The sequence below is a fragment of the Zalophus californianus genome, chromosome 11, assembly GCF_009762305.2.
Source record: "Zalophus californianus isolate mZalCal1 chromosome 11, mZalCal1.pri.v2, whole genome shotgun sequence".
NCBI lineage: Eukaryota > Metazoa > Chordata > Mammalia > Carnivora > Otariidae > Zalophus > Zalophus californianus.
The window spans coordinates 21,541,925-21,555,871 of NC_045605.1; the positions used below are offsets into that span (position 1 = coordinate 21,541,925).

General features: G+C 43.0%; 1 pseudogene; it reads right to left on the minus strand.

The window, feature by feature from the left end:
* The window catches only part of LOC113915098, a 58,233-nt pseudogene extending 54,125 nt beyond the window's left edge, over nucleotides 1-4,108 (minus strand).
* Between the last annotated feature and the right edge of the window lie 9,839 nt (nucleotides 4,109-13,947).

The following is a 13,947-nucleotide window of genomic DNA, read 5'->3' on the forward strand; positions in this document are numbered from 1 at the left end:
CCCCTATACTCTTTCTCTATTTTAGGGGGAGGGGAAAGTATTATTTAAGAAGACATGTGTTCCCATATGGTTTAAAATCTTAAGCATGTGTTTATCTTCTGTTTTGTATCACATCAGTCATGTTATCTATCCCTTTTCCAAATAAAACTGTAGTATCTAAATTTATGTGGCCATTATTACAAAAGTCATTATGATTGCAGCAGTGTGTTTCTCTCAGTAAGTCATGGTATACTTGGACCATTCCCTCTTCACAAGGTTTACAAGATAGTTGTGTGTAACGATACAGAGATCTCCCTAAAGAGAGAAAAAAAGCAAATGTGATCACCTTGCTTAATCACACCATTTTCCTAGCAATGACATCTCTCCAAAACCTCATTGGTTTTCTGTGGACAGGAATGAGCCCCCAAAGCTGTGCCTACATCTCATCTAGGTCTCTCTAGATAGAACCAGGCAAAAGACATCTGCCTCCCACACAGGCACCACCCCAGGTGGGTATATGGAGAATTCCACTTTCTCCAGTCTCTCCCGTGATCCCAGTTTCCCTCTACACCTTGACTCCAGGGAAGGTGGGCACCATTGGTAACGTTTTGTGTCTCTCTATAACCTACACTTACCTGTAATTCGATCACTATAGTAGTAGTGATCTATGGAACAACTCCTGTTGTAAACTGTTAGGTTGATCTTCCAGCACCTTCTCAAGCCAGTGAGGCATCTGTATCCATTAAAGTGGGCACACTGATAGCAAAATCGAATGACTAAATAGAGGAAAAATTTAAAGCAGAGCTCTAGGGAAAATAATTCTGCTTCAGAAGCCTACCCCACTATCAACACATACACTGGTGAGGTGTAGACCTCACAAAAAGGAAGTTAACACCCTTCCCAACTTCTGCCAGGGGTCCTTACTCCCTTGAGTAGGTGACAGCTATGACCCCAGGGATTCAAGCCTCCTCCTCCCTTCACCCAAGGCTGGGGGCAGAAAACAGACACAAGAACAGTGAGTGAGGATAGCAGAATGTAGTCAGGGAGGATAGAGAGACAATGTTTGAAAAAATCAGGAATGTCCCCTCTCATTGTGGCATTATTTATCCAAAAATTGCAAACCAACTGCACCATACATTTCGATGTCAGGACTCTGTCTCCTATGAAGAGAAGAAAAAAATCTCCTTAAGCCATTTTACAGCAGCCCAAAAAGTCAAGGTTAGAAACCTCCTTTTTCTCCCCACATAAGCTCTCACCAACCATCACTGCCTCCCTCACCAGGCTTTACCTTCATCCATGAAGAGCACTGTGAATATGCTCAGCAGAAGCAAATGGAACATCCTGGGGCCCATTCCTGAGACGGTCCCAGAGGGAGGCTCCAGCTTTATTTATTCCCATCACGTGCCCTCAGGCATCCCACTAGATCACAGAATCATAAATTTCAGATCAAGCCACCTGAATCCTCTCTACAATGTTCCCAGAAGACGGTACATCCTGTCTGCATTTGCATTCCTCCAGATACTTAGAACTCAGCCCATCCAGACACCCCATTTCATTTTATTAGATCTAGCATAAGGTACTAATTAACACTGGCAGAGAATCTCTCTCGCTAGTACCTCTTCACTTCGCTTGTAGTTCTGGATGTTGGCCTACAAAGAGCGTGTCTAACCCCACATCCACAGGACTGCCTTTCACATATGACAAAGCTGGGATCACTGAGCATCTGTGAGGGAATTGCTCCATCCCTTTCAAGTAGAACCATCTGGGACACTGGCCTCAGTGTGACCTCCAGCGGTACTACACCCCTGCCAAAGTGGGTCATCAGGACCAGAGCCTGATACTCCAGATGTGGTCCGACTGCCCAGTGTAGCACCACTCTGAGAGATGGATGGGACACTTCAAGAAAGAGGGGTGAAGAGGTTTAGATGATCTGTTTCCCTTGAGCTTTATTCATTAATTTGTCCAAGGGAGACAAAGACCAGAAATGGTTACAGTGGGAGAGACTTACACTGGGGATGATGGGGAGAGAGCAACACATATTTGGATTAGTCACTAGAAATGGGGTATGAGGGAAGGAAAGGAGCAGGGAGGCCTGGAAAGGAGTTTTCTCATCAGTTCTCTGCCTTTTTACCTCCCTCTTTCAACTACTAAGTGTCACTTGATTAGTGAGACTTGCCAACGTACTCGTGGGTAAACAGGAAATACTTGGACATATGTGCAAAACTCCCTGACCACGCTCGCCATGTCCCTTTCCTGTTTTCTCCCACATGTTTAACCTGGTTTGTCATTTGAAGGCTTTTCCTTATTTATGTTTCTTGTCTCTTTCCCCTCTCAAGGATGAAAGTGCCATGAATGCAAGATATTTCTGTGTTGTGTTCACTGCTTTCTCCTCAGCACCTAGAAAGAGGCCTCGCACCTATGAGATAATCAAAACTATCTGGTGAAAACATGAATGCATCGTTGGCCTGGTTAACCTGAGAGGCACAATAATTCCCAGTTCACAGGATGACACTCCTTGCCTACCTTGTGGTTGGTGGTCACCATAGAGAAGACAGACATTGATAATGGCAGGTTCCCATCTTGCGGGAAAGAGTGTGGGGCCCATTTATCTTGAGTGAATTCATTCCCAGACAGAGTCAGACACAGGCTGCCCCAAGTGTGATCCCCCACCATAATCTTCCCCCGCACATCGGGGATGGAAGGTTAAGTGTGCTACCTGCCTACTATGTGATCTTAAACAAGTGACTCCCTTCTCTGTGCCTCTGGGACCTCACAGGTGGAAACAAGAGGTACTCCCAGAGGTACATCAGATGTAGTTGTTAGGACTTAAGAAATTCACATATGAAGGGGTGCCTGGGTGGCTCAGTCGGTTAGGCATCTGCCTTCGGCTAGGGTCGTGGCCTCAGGGTCCTGGGATTGAGCCCCACATCAGGCACCCTGATTGCTGGGGAGTCTGCTTCTCCCTCTTCCTCTGGCCCTCCCCTGCAACACATGCTTTCATTCTCCCTCTCTCTCTCATAAATAAAATCTAAAAAAAAGAAAGAAAAAAGAAATTCACATGTGGATAATGGTCAGGACGACCCTACTTGGTGTCAAACATTCTTTGGGCATGTTACGCACTTGATTTCTTTGAATTCTCTGAACAATCACATAGGTTAGAAAGAAATGACCTCATCTTCCAGTTGAAGCCCAAGGGCACTTAGAGAGAAAGTATTTTTCCCCAGGGAACAAGGTGCATATCTGTTTGATTGGGTTGGCCATTATCTTTCCACTCTACCATGCTGTTTCTTTCTCTTTACAATCTGGAGAAGGGTTCCCAGGATTGGAGATGACTGTGGGGAGAGAGGAAGGGAGAACAGGTAAGAAAAAGTCTGTCTCCATTAAAACATAAAATAAAAAAAGAATCTCTCTCTGCCTGGCAGAGACAATATTCACAAACTAACTCCCACTGAAACTAGGGCGTCCTGCAAGCCTGCCTGGGATCTCAGGGACCACATTCATGAGTCTTGCATTGGGAGCATGTGAGACACAGGCACCAATCCATGGATAGAAGTCCGGAGGGTCTGAGTTGGGAGAACCAAGCTTATGCTTGGAAGCAAAGGACCCCGTGTTCTGGCTGGGAAGATGCTCCTGCACCATGATCTGGCAACCAGGGATTAAGATCGGCCGTGAATTCCAAGCTTTGTGCATCGTGTCTCTCTCCCTGTGTTCATCCAGGCAACTTTGAACAACATTCTATTTGAAATAGAAGTAACAGAAATTGTGGAAACACACCAAACTTCTAAGAAGTACATAAAACTCCCTTTGTGCTTCCAAATCTGAGAAAAACTGTGAACATTTGCCATTACCTCCATACGAGAATACTTCTGTGCATATACCACAAGTTCACGTTCCTAACAACTGTCATAGTTGACACGGTATGTGTGAGGTTGTGATTTGTTATTGTGGGAAGGGTGCCTTTATCACCGGACCTCTCTTCCCCTCCTAGAATGTGAGGCCCAGAGATGGCGGGAGGTTCAGGAGCTGGTGCCCTGGTAACTCCCTTTAAAAAGGTTAACACCAGAGTCTGCCTTCCAGACTCAGCCAGGAGCTTTGGCCAGCTGCTTAGCCCTTCAACACCTCTCACCTGAGGATCTCAGTGTGGGCCCCAGACAGACCTTGGACACCTGTGGCCACCTCTCCCTCCCACAGATAGAGAGGATGTGCTCTGTAGCCATTCTTTCCTCCCGCCTCCATATTTGAGCCCTGGAAGCAGGTTCCCAGCCCTCCGCGCTCGTGGAGCTGAGAGTCTGCACCTTCTCCCCCCTCTTCTGGCTCCTGTTCAAAGCCCTTCCACCCTGCTGTCCCTTCCTCCATGGGAGGTTGTAGGACATGCTGTCCTGCTCCTGCCCTGCTCTTGCCCTGGCCAGAGGCTCACTCTGTACCCATGCTCTGTGCCTGCAGATGGAGAAGGCAATGGACTTGAGTCCACATTCATTTCCTTTGTAGTCAGCCTGAGGTTGGGCTCACCTTGCCCCTGCAGGAGGACCCTGAAAGGGCAGGGGATGCAGGGAAAAAGAAATCGTTAGCCATCAGGGAAATTCAAATCAAAACCACACTGAGACACACCTTACACCAGTTAGAATGGCAAAAATTGACAAGGCAAGAAACAACAAATATTGGGAGAGGTTGTGGAGAAAGGTGAACCCTCTTACACTGTTGGTGGGAATGCAAGTTGGTACAGCCACTTTGGAAAACAGTGTGGAGGTGCCTCAAAAAATTAAAAATAGAGCTACCCTATGACTCAGCAATTGCACTCCTGGGTATTTACCCCAAGACACAGATGTAGTGAAAAGAAGGGCCATATGCACCCCAGTGTTCATAGCAGCAATGTCCGCAATAGCCAAACTGTGGAAAGAGCTGAGATGCCCTTCAACAGATGCATGGATAAAGAAGATGTCCATATATACAATGGAATATTACTCAGCCATCAGAGGGGATGAATATCCAACTTTTCCATCAACATGGATGGGACTGGAGGAGACTCTGCTAAGTGAAATAAGTCAAGCAGAGAAAATCAATTATCATATGGTTTCACTTATTTGTGGAACATAAGGAAGAGCATGGAGGACATTAGGGGAAGGAAGGGAAAAATGAAGGGGGGGCAATCGGAGGGAGAGATGAACCGTGAGAGACTATGGACCCTGAGAAACAAACTGAGGGTTTTAGAGGGGAGGGGGGTGGGGGATGGGTTAGCCCGGTGATGGATATTAAGGAGGGTGAAAACAATGAATCATGGATCACTGCATCGAAAACTGGTGATGTATTATATGGTGACTAACATAACATAATAAAATAAATTTTAAAAAAAGTTATTTTCAGGGCTGTTGACCTCAAACAGTAAATAAAGAAATAAATAAAAGAAAATAGAAACAGAACCCACCTCCCCACCGATCCCAAAGAAAGTTCCCTGCAGTCAGCAATATCCTCTTCCGCCAGTTCTGCCAACCTCCAACCAGCACTTCCCTGGCCCTGCTCAGCAGGGAGCCCACCCAAGTGGGATCATCTGATCCCAGGTGAGCTCATGAGAAGAGGGAGACTTGCTCTGTGACAGGGCTCCCTCCGAGCTCCCACACAGGCAGGAAGAAGGAAGTGTGTGATGGATGTCCAGTCCCATTTCTTCTCCTGTGACCATTTCTTCTGCACGTGACAGCAAACCTGCCTCACTCCCAGGCCTGCAGGGGACATGGGGTCTGGCTGACTAGCTCTCCTGGCCTGCAGTCCACCTAGGCCTGCCTCAGACCCACGCTCCCCCTAGCGGCCGGACCCACCCCACCACACTGCCCTGCATGGCTGGGTCTCACCCCAGAAACCCTTGGCCCCCTCCCCCTTCCTCAGCCCAAATCAGCCTCCTGACCCAGCCCCACTTCCCCCTTTAACTGTCCTCCAGACTTTCTAGCCATGGGTGGCCTGGAAGGTACCATTTTCCCAAACGAGTGAATGAGTTGGGCATAGAAGCCACAGAGCCCCATGTCTTTCTTTTATGCCTAAGAGACAGGACTGAACTGAAATTTCGTGACAATGTCAAGGCAGAGGGAGATCCTGAACTGGGTCCTCTCAGCTGTGAAGTCAGGGATCATGTCTGACCGGTGACAGAAGCAAGGAACAGGAATTCGGGCTCAGACATGGATTTTTGGTCACCCCTTCTCATTGGTTCAGCTCCTACCACATGTGCTGCTTAGGACCTTAACTCACCTAACATAGTTGACAGGGGATCGATTGTGGGGAGGCCAGGAGTAACGAGGGACTTCTTCACCAGGACTCCTCCTAAGCTTTCTGCGTGACCCCCTTTCCTGAGGCTCTTCCTAGATGGAGTCAGCAGGATCTCAGTCTCCAAGGCAGAGAGGGCTTTGCCCTGAGGCATTCCCCAGAGCCCTGTTCCACTGCCCCAGCCTACTGCCTTCCAGCCCCTTGCTCCGGCCGTTGCCCACCGCATTTCGGAGTAATGAGAACAGAATGGGAGGCTCCTGTCAGCCACCCCCAAACAGCAGTTCTAGACCAATTTCCAGGACTGCAGTCATAGATGCTCATATGCTCTTCCTTTTTTTTTCTTTTCTAAGTTTTTATTTAAATTCTAGTTAACATATAGTGTAATACTGGTTTCAAGAGCAGAATTTAGTGATTCATCACTTACATAGAACACCTAGTGCTCAACACAAGTGCCCTCATTAACACTCATCACCCTTTCAAGTCTTCCCTCTACAGGCTGCTGGGACATTGACAAATCAGGCTGGAGAAGTGGGAGGGGACGTTATACTGCCCCCTTGCTGTCACTTCTGTCGTCTACCAGAGAAAACTCAGGTGTGATGGCAGCTGAGAGAACACTGACCCACAAACTTGTTATAGAGTTATACTGGGGAAAGGTGGACCCACCACTGTGCAACGTAACTGTATGAAATTCACTATTTCTCTTTCCCCAAGCAAAAGTGAACAGAACATTCTGTCTTATATGCTCCTGTAATGCCAAAGCCCAAGAACATAACTGCGGTAAGATAATGGAAGATTTCAGTGTGTGAGAATCTCGGGAGCCACACACCCCCGTAGCCTGAGTAGGTGGCAGATGACTCAGCCAGCAGACTACCCTCAGAGGTCAGCTGTCCAAAGAGGCCATAGCCCAGGGGCTGCAGCTGAAGCTTTGTGCCACGCAGGGAGACAAACCTGGCACGGGGCTAGTGTAGGACTGGCCTGCTAAAGTTTAAGTGTCTCGGAGGCTTATATTTGTCTCGTCTGGGAGTAAGCCCTAAGATCAAGAACAGTTTCTTCTAGAATGGCCTTTGAAGTCAGGGACTCAGGTTCAGAACAGACTGGTTTCTCTCAGATAAGTGAGCAGCATGGAAATCAACAGAGTTCTGACTGGTCCTAACAAGGTGAGATCTAGAGTTCTACAAGCCAGCAGGACCCTAAACTGAAGAAATATCCAAAGGATTGTGTAAATCCCTAAAAGGAGCTCAACTGAATTGTTCTGGGGATGTTCTCCTTGTATCTCTTTCCCCATCTCCAGATCTCCCTTCCCTTTGTGATTTTCTGGGAATTTCCAAATGCCTTTCTAGATGCCAAACTCCTAGGCACCAGTAGTTTCTTCTAGAAGGCACAAGGAGGCTAGTTTGGGATGGTTAGAAAGGACTCCATTCCCAGACCAAGCCCAGAGTCAGACACAGCTTCCGGGATTTTGAATGCTGAGTCAATTCCACCACTCCCCGTTCGCTTTCCCAAAGGCCTGACCCTGGGTCTCTCAAATCTCCCTATTTGGGGAGAGACAAAATTCAGTTCTTCAACTCTTCCCACAATGAGTGACCGCATGAGAGCATCCAAGTCAGAGAACGACTGATCACAGAGGGGCACAATTCCTAAATGCTGCGCTTCTGGCACCTGTAAGGGCATGCTGCATGCTGCTCACCTTCCGGGGACTCACCGAGTGACACTACAGCAATCTCTGTTTTGTATCCCTGCCTCAGCTGCCTGGCCTTTCTTTCCTGACAGGGGCTTTTGTCTCTAATTAATAATATACCTCTTCCCACTGAAACCGGGCTGCAGCAAGGGTGATATTAACGATAGTTTCTTCTCTGCTTACCTGGCTGCCAAAGGGGAGGACTTCTGGACCACAAATTGTTCCTGTTATTACAAACAACATGTTCTGCCCTAGGGCACAGAGATACCATTTAAGAATCAAAACTGTTACTCTCTGGACAGCCAAGTTCTATAAATTTAAAGCAGCTGCTCTGGAAGCTTTTGGTTGCATAAGAAAGTTTGGATGGTCTGATAACCACTGAGTTACCAATGTTTATACAACTGCAAGAGCAGCTCCCACTTCTACCTTTCTGACTTGTGAGAATAATGATCCATCTTGCTGTCTCCCTTCTTTCAAAGAGAATATTAAGAATATCCAGTCTTAAAATGTGGTTCAAAAAATAGCAGTTTCAGGATTTCATCCAGGCCTTTTTTGTAGCCATGGGTTAGCAATCAATCACCAGAGACTCTGTTGCTTGAAAAGGATAGGATCCACTGAGCAGAGAGCCAGCTTCTTCTTCCTCTTCCTCTGCCCTCCCACCCCGCTCGTGCTCTCTCTCTCTCTCTCAAATAAATAAAACAAATCTTAAAAAAAGAAAAAGAATTACACTAATTATAGTAGAAATTCATACTAGTAATTAAGTTAATTAAAAAATAATTACACTAACCTCAGGGATTTTGTGACAATGAAATTTGATGATTCATGTAGATGGTTTAGAATAGCATCTACTATAAGAATATGTTCATTAGATGCTTATGATTATGATTAGGACAGCTGACCCTTGAACAAGAGGTTCAAGGAGGTTAGTGGCACCAACCCCTGAGCAGTCAGAAATATGCATATAACTTTGACTACCCCAAAACTTAACTACTAATAGCCTACTGTTGACTGAAAGCCTTACAGATAACATAAATAGCTGAGTAATACATTTTGTATATTATATGCATTATATACTGTATTTTACAATAAACGCAGAGAAAAGAAATATTAAGAAAAACATAAGGAAGACAAAATACATTTATAATACTATAGGTATACTTATTGAAAAAAGTCTGCATATAAGTGCAGTTCAGACCCGTGTTGTTCAAGAGTCAACTGTACAGCCAAAGAATTCCAGAAGTGGCTAAGATCGAGTTGAGTAAGAGTTCCAGTGGAGCAGAAGCTAACATGGAACATCAACTACTGCATTTAACTGGCATAGAAGTGAAGATAATACAAGTCCCCTTTGCTGTCACATCAACTTGCAAGCGAAGCCCTCTATAGAAGTGTTTACAAGAAGCACAGACACCAAGCCCAGGGAAGAGATGTTCGAGACGTTCCCGGATCCAGCCACTGAGGTGGTCAGCCCTGGGGCCGAGGGGCAGCCAAGAATGGGAGGAAGCCTCTGAGACCTGGATTCAACACTGCCTATGTTCCAAAGCAGCTGATGGCAACCACTTAACAGCCCTGGGATGAGTATCTGGTCTTACGAAGAGTAGCAGATATCAACCTGTTCCATTTCTGACCACGTATCTGAGAGAGAGAAAAATGCTCTGTGTAGTTACTGAGGTTTGAGAAATGGTGTTACCTACACAGAGGAGAGAGGGCAGTGCACACAGCACTGAGGAAAGTGATGGCTAATGGTTTTCACAGTAAAATATCATTATGGAAATTTAGATTTCTGAAGAGCTCTGATAATTTCTCACTGTTAATCTGAGAATATATAAGGCTTAGAACTGATATCCTAGGCTTAAGCTTAGCTTTCTTTTTTAATTTTTTATATTTTATTTTGCACTGCATTGCACTACATTTTTCATCATGATAAGTGTACTCTATAATCCCCTATATCACTTATTTTACCCATCCCCCCACCCAGCTCCCCTCTGGTAACCATCAATTGGTTTTCTAGTTAAGAGTCTGTTTCTTGGTTTCTCTTCTTTTCCTTTGCACGTTTGTTTTGTTTCTTAAATTCCACATACGAGTGAAATCATATGGTATGTGTCTTTCTCTGACTTATTTTATTAATATTCCTCCCAGCCTTGCCCAAAGGGACCTATGGCTGTTTACCAGGGGAACTGTGCACTGGGAAAAAGGAAATATTCAGGGGCGCCTGGGTGGCTCAGTCGGTTAAGCGTCTGCCTTCGGCTCAGGTCATGATCCCAGGGTCCTGGGATCGAGCCCCGCATCGGGCTCCCTGCTCCACAGGAAGCCTGCTTCTCCTTCTCCCACTCCCCCTGTTTGTGTTCCCTCTCTTGCTGTATCTCTCTGTCAAATAAATAAATATTTTTTAAAAAAGGAAATATTCAAACCTTTCAGGGACTACTAGAAACTGGCTCTGAATTGACACAAATTCCAAGAGACCCAAAACATCACTGTGGCCCACCAGTCAGAGCAGGCACTTAGGAAGGCCAGATGATTAATGGAGTTTCAGCTCAGGTCCATCTCACAGTGGGTCCCGTGGGTCCCTGAACCTTCCTGTGTTCAGATAAGTGATTTACCTGATAAAGAGTTCAAAATAATGGTCATAAAGATTCTCACTAGGTTTGACAGAAGAATAAATGAACAAAGTGAGAATGTTAACAAAGAGATATAAACTATAAGTACCAAACAGAAGTCACAGAGCTGAAGAATACAATAATGCACTGAAAAACACACCAGGGGGTTCAAGAGCAGACTAGATGAAGCATTAGAAAGTATCAGTGGAACATACCCACTGAGAGCATCAAAACAAACAAAACGAATTAAAACAAGTGAAGATAGCTTAAGAGACTTATGGGAAAACATCAAGCAGGCCAACATTCACATTATAGGATCCCCAAAGAAGAGAGTGAGAAAGGGACAGAAAATTTATTTAAAGAAATAATGGCTGAAAACTTCCCTAACCTCAGGAAGGAAACAGACATCCAGATCCAGGAAGCCCAGAGTATTCCAAGTAAGATAAACCAAGAGACCCCACCAAGACACATAATTAAAGTGTCAAAATTAAAGACGAGGAGAGAATCTTAAAAGCTGTGAGAAAAAACAACTTGTTATGTAAAAGAGAACCCTCATAAGACTATGAGCAGATTTCTTAGCAGAAACTACACAGGCCAAAAGAAAGTGGCATAATATATTTAAAATGCTGAAAGCAAAAACCTGCCATCCAAGAACACTCTTCCCAGCAAAATTATCCTTTAAAGTTGAAGAAGAGATAAAGAGTCTTCCAAAAAGCAAATGCTAAAGGAGTTTATCACCACTAGACCAGCCTTGCAAGAAATGTTAAAGGGACTTCTTTAAGCTGAAACAAAAGGGCACTAATTAGTAACAGGAAAACATGTGAAAATCTCACTGGTAAAGGTAAATATATAGTAAATTTCAGAATAATCTAATGTTGTCAGGGTGTTGGGTCAATCCCTTATAAAGCTAGTATGAAGTTTAAAAGACAAAAGTAATAATAAAAAAAAACCTGTAACTACAACAATTTGTTAACGGGTACACAAGATAAAAAGAAATAAAATGTGAGATCAAAAACATAGAATGTGGGGGTGGAGAGTAAAAATGTAGAGCTTTAGAATACATTCAAACTTAAGTTATCAGCTTAAAATAGATTGTTATAAATATAAGTTGTTTTATGTAAGCCTCATAGTAACAGTAAACACAAAGTAAAAACATATAGTAGATACACAAAAGATAAAGATAAAGGAAACTGAGCATGCCAGTACAGAAAATCATCAAAGTACAAAGGAAGAAAGCAAAAGAGGAAGAAAGGAACAAAGGGATTACAAAATAGCCAGAAAACAGTTAAAAAATGGAAATCAGTATATAACTGTCAATAATTACTTTAAATGTGAATGGACTTAATTCTCTAATCAAAAGACACAGATTGATTGAATAGATTTAAAAAAAAGCCTATATGCTGCCCAGAAAAACTCACTTCAGGTATAAGAACACACACAGACTAAAAATAAAGGGATGGAAAATGCTATCCCATGCAAACAAAATGAAAAGAAAGTTTGGGTAACTAAACATATCAGAAAAACAGATTTTGAACAGCCAGACTACAGGGACACCTGGTGGCTCAGTTGGTTAAGCATCTGCCTTCGGCTCAGGTCATGATCCCAGAGTCCTGGGATCAAGCCCCTCATCAGGCTCCCTACTCAGCAGGGAGACTGCTTCTCCCTCTGCCTGCTACTCCCCCTGCTTATAGGTACACTCTCAGTCTCTCTGATAAATAAATAAAATTAAAAAAAAAAAAGACAGACTGTATAAAAGACAAAGAAGGTCATTACATAATGGTAAAAGGCTCAATCCAACAAGAGGATGTAACATTTGTAAATATTTATGCACTCAACATAGAAGCATCTAAATACATAAAGCAAACATTTACAGACCTAAAGGGAGAAATAGACACCAATACAATAATAAGTAATAAAGTAGGAGACTTTAATAAAAATAAAAAATAAATAAAGTAGGGGACTTTAACACTCTGCTTTCACCAAAGGATAGATCATCCAGACAGAAAATCAGTAAGTATACACTGGCCTCAAATGACACATTAGACCAGATGAATTTAAGACACATATACAGAACATTCCATCCAAAAGCCACACCCTTCTTAAGCACACACGGAGCATTCTCCAAGACAGATCATAAGTTAGGACACAAAACAAGTCTTAATAAATTGAAGGAGACTGAAATCTCATCAAGCATCTTGTCCAACTACAATGGTATGAAACTAGAAATCAATTACAAAAAGGAAACTGGAAAATTTACAAATATATAGAAATTAAACAACATGCTACTGAAGAGCTAACGAGTCAAAGAAGAAATCAAAACAGAAATCAAAAAATACCTTGAAACAAATGAAAATGGAAATACAACACACCAAAACTTGGGGGATGCAAAAGCAGTTCTAAGAGGGAAGTTTACAGAGATGAATGAAAGAAACAAGAACAATCTTAAATATACAACCTAACTTTATACCTCAAGAAACCAGAAAAAGAAGAAATGAAGCTCAAAATTAATAAAAGGAAGGAAACAGCAAAGATCAGAGTGGAAGTAAGTGAAATAGAGACTTAAAAGGCAATAAAAAAGATCAATGAGGAGCTCGGGTTTTTTTTTTTAAAGAAGCAAAATAGACAAACCTTCAGTTAGACTCAAGAAAGAAGAGGGAATGCAAACCGATAAATCACAATGGATTTCTAAAAATTGTTCATGTAATCTACATGAAGGCAGGAAAAACTAAAAGACAAATGAAAAACAAAAAAAATAGAAAACAAAATAAATCAAATGGCTGACTTAAAGCCTAAAATAACAATAATTATCTTAAATGTAAATGTTCTAAATACATCAATTAAGACACAGAATGGCAGAGTGGATTAACGAACATGATGCAATTCTGTTATCTATAAGAAACTCACTCTAAATATAATATTAACAGTAAAAGGATGAAAAAGACATAGCATACAAATAATCAAAAGACAGCAGTTCTTAACAGTAGATAAAGTAGGCTTTGGGTCAAAGAAAATTACCAGAGACAGAGAGGAACATTCTATAAAAGGGCCAATCCATCAAGAAGGCAGAGCAATTCTAAATAAGCATACATCAAACAATAGAGTGACAAAATATGTAAAGCAAAAACTAATAGAACTGAAGGAATAGACAAATCCATAATTATAGCTGGAGACTTCAACATCTGTTTCTCAAAAATTGATAAAACTACACAAATATTTAGCAACACCACAATCAACCAAAAGAACCTAACTGACATTTACAGAACCCTTCAACCAATAGGAATTCAGGTCACAGAGAACATATACTAAGGTATACCACATCTGGGCCACAAACAAATCTAAACAATTTAAAAGACTTGAGCTCACACAAAGTGCATCCTCCAACAACAATGGAATCAAACCAGAAACTCATAACAAAAAGAAAATCTACAAACACTTGAAAACTAAACA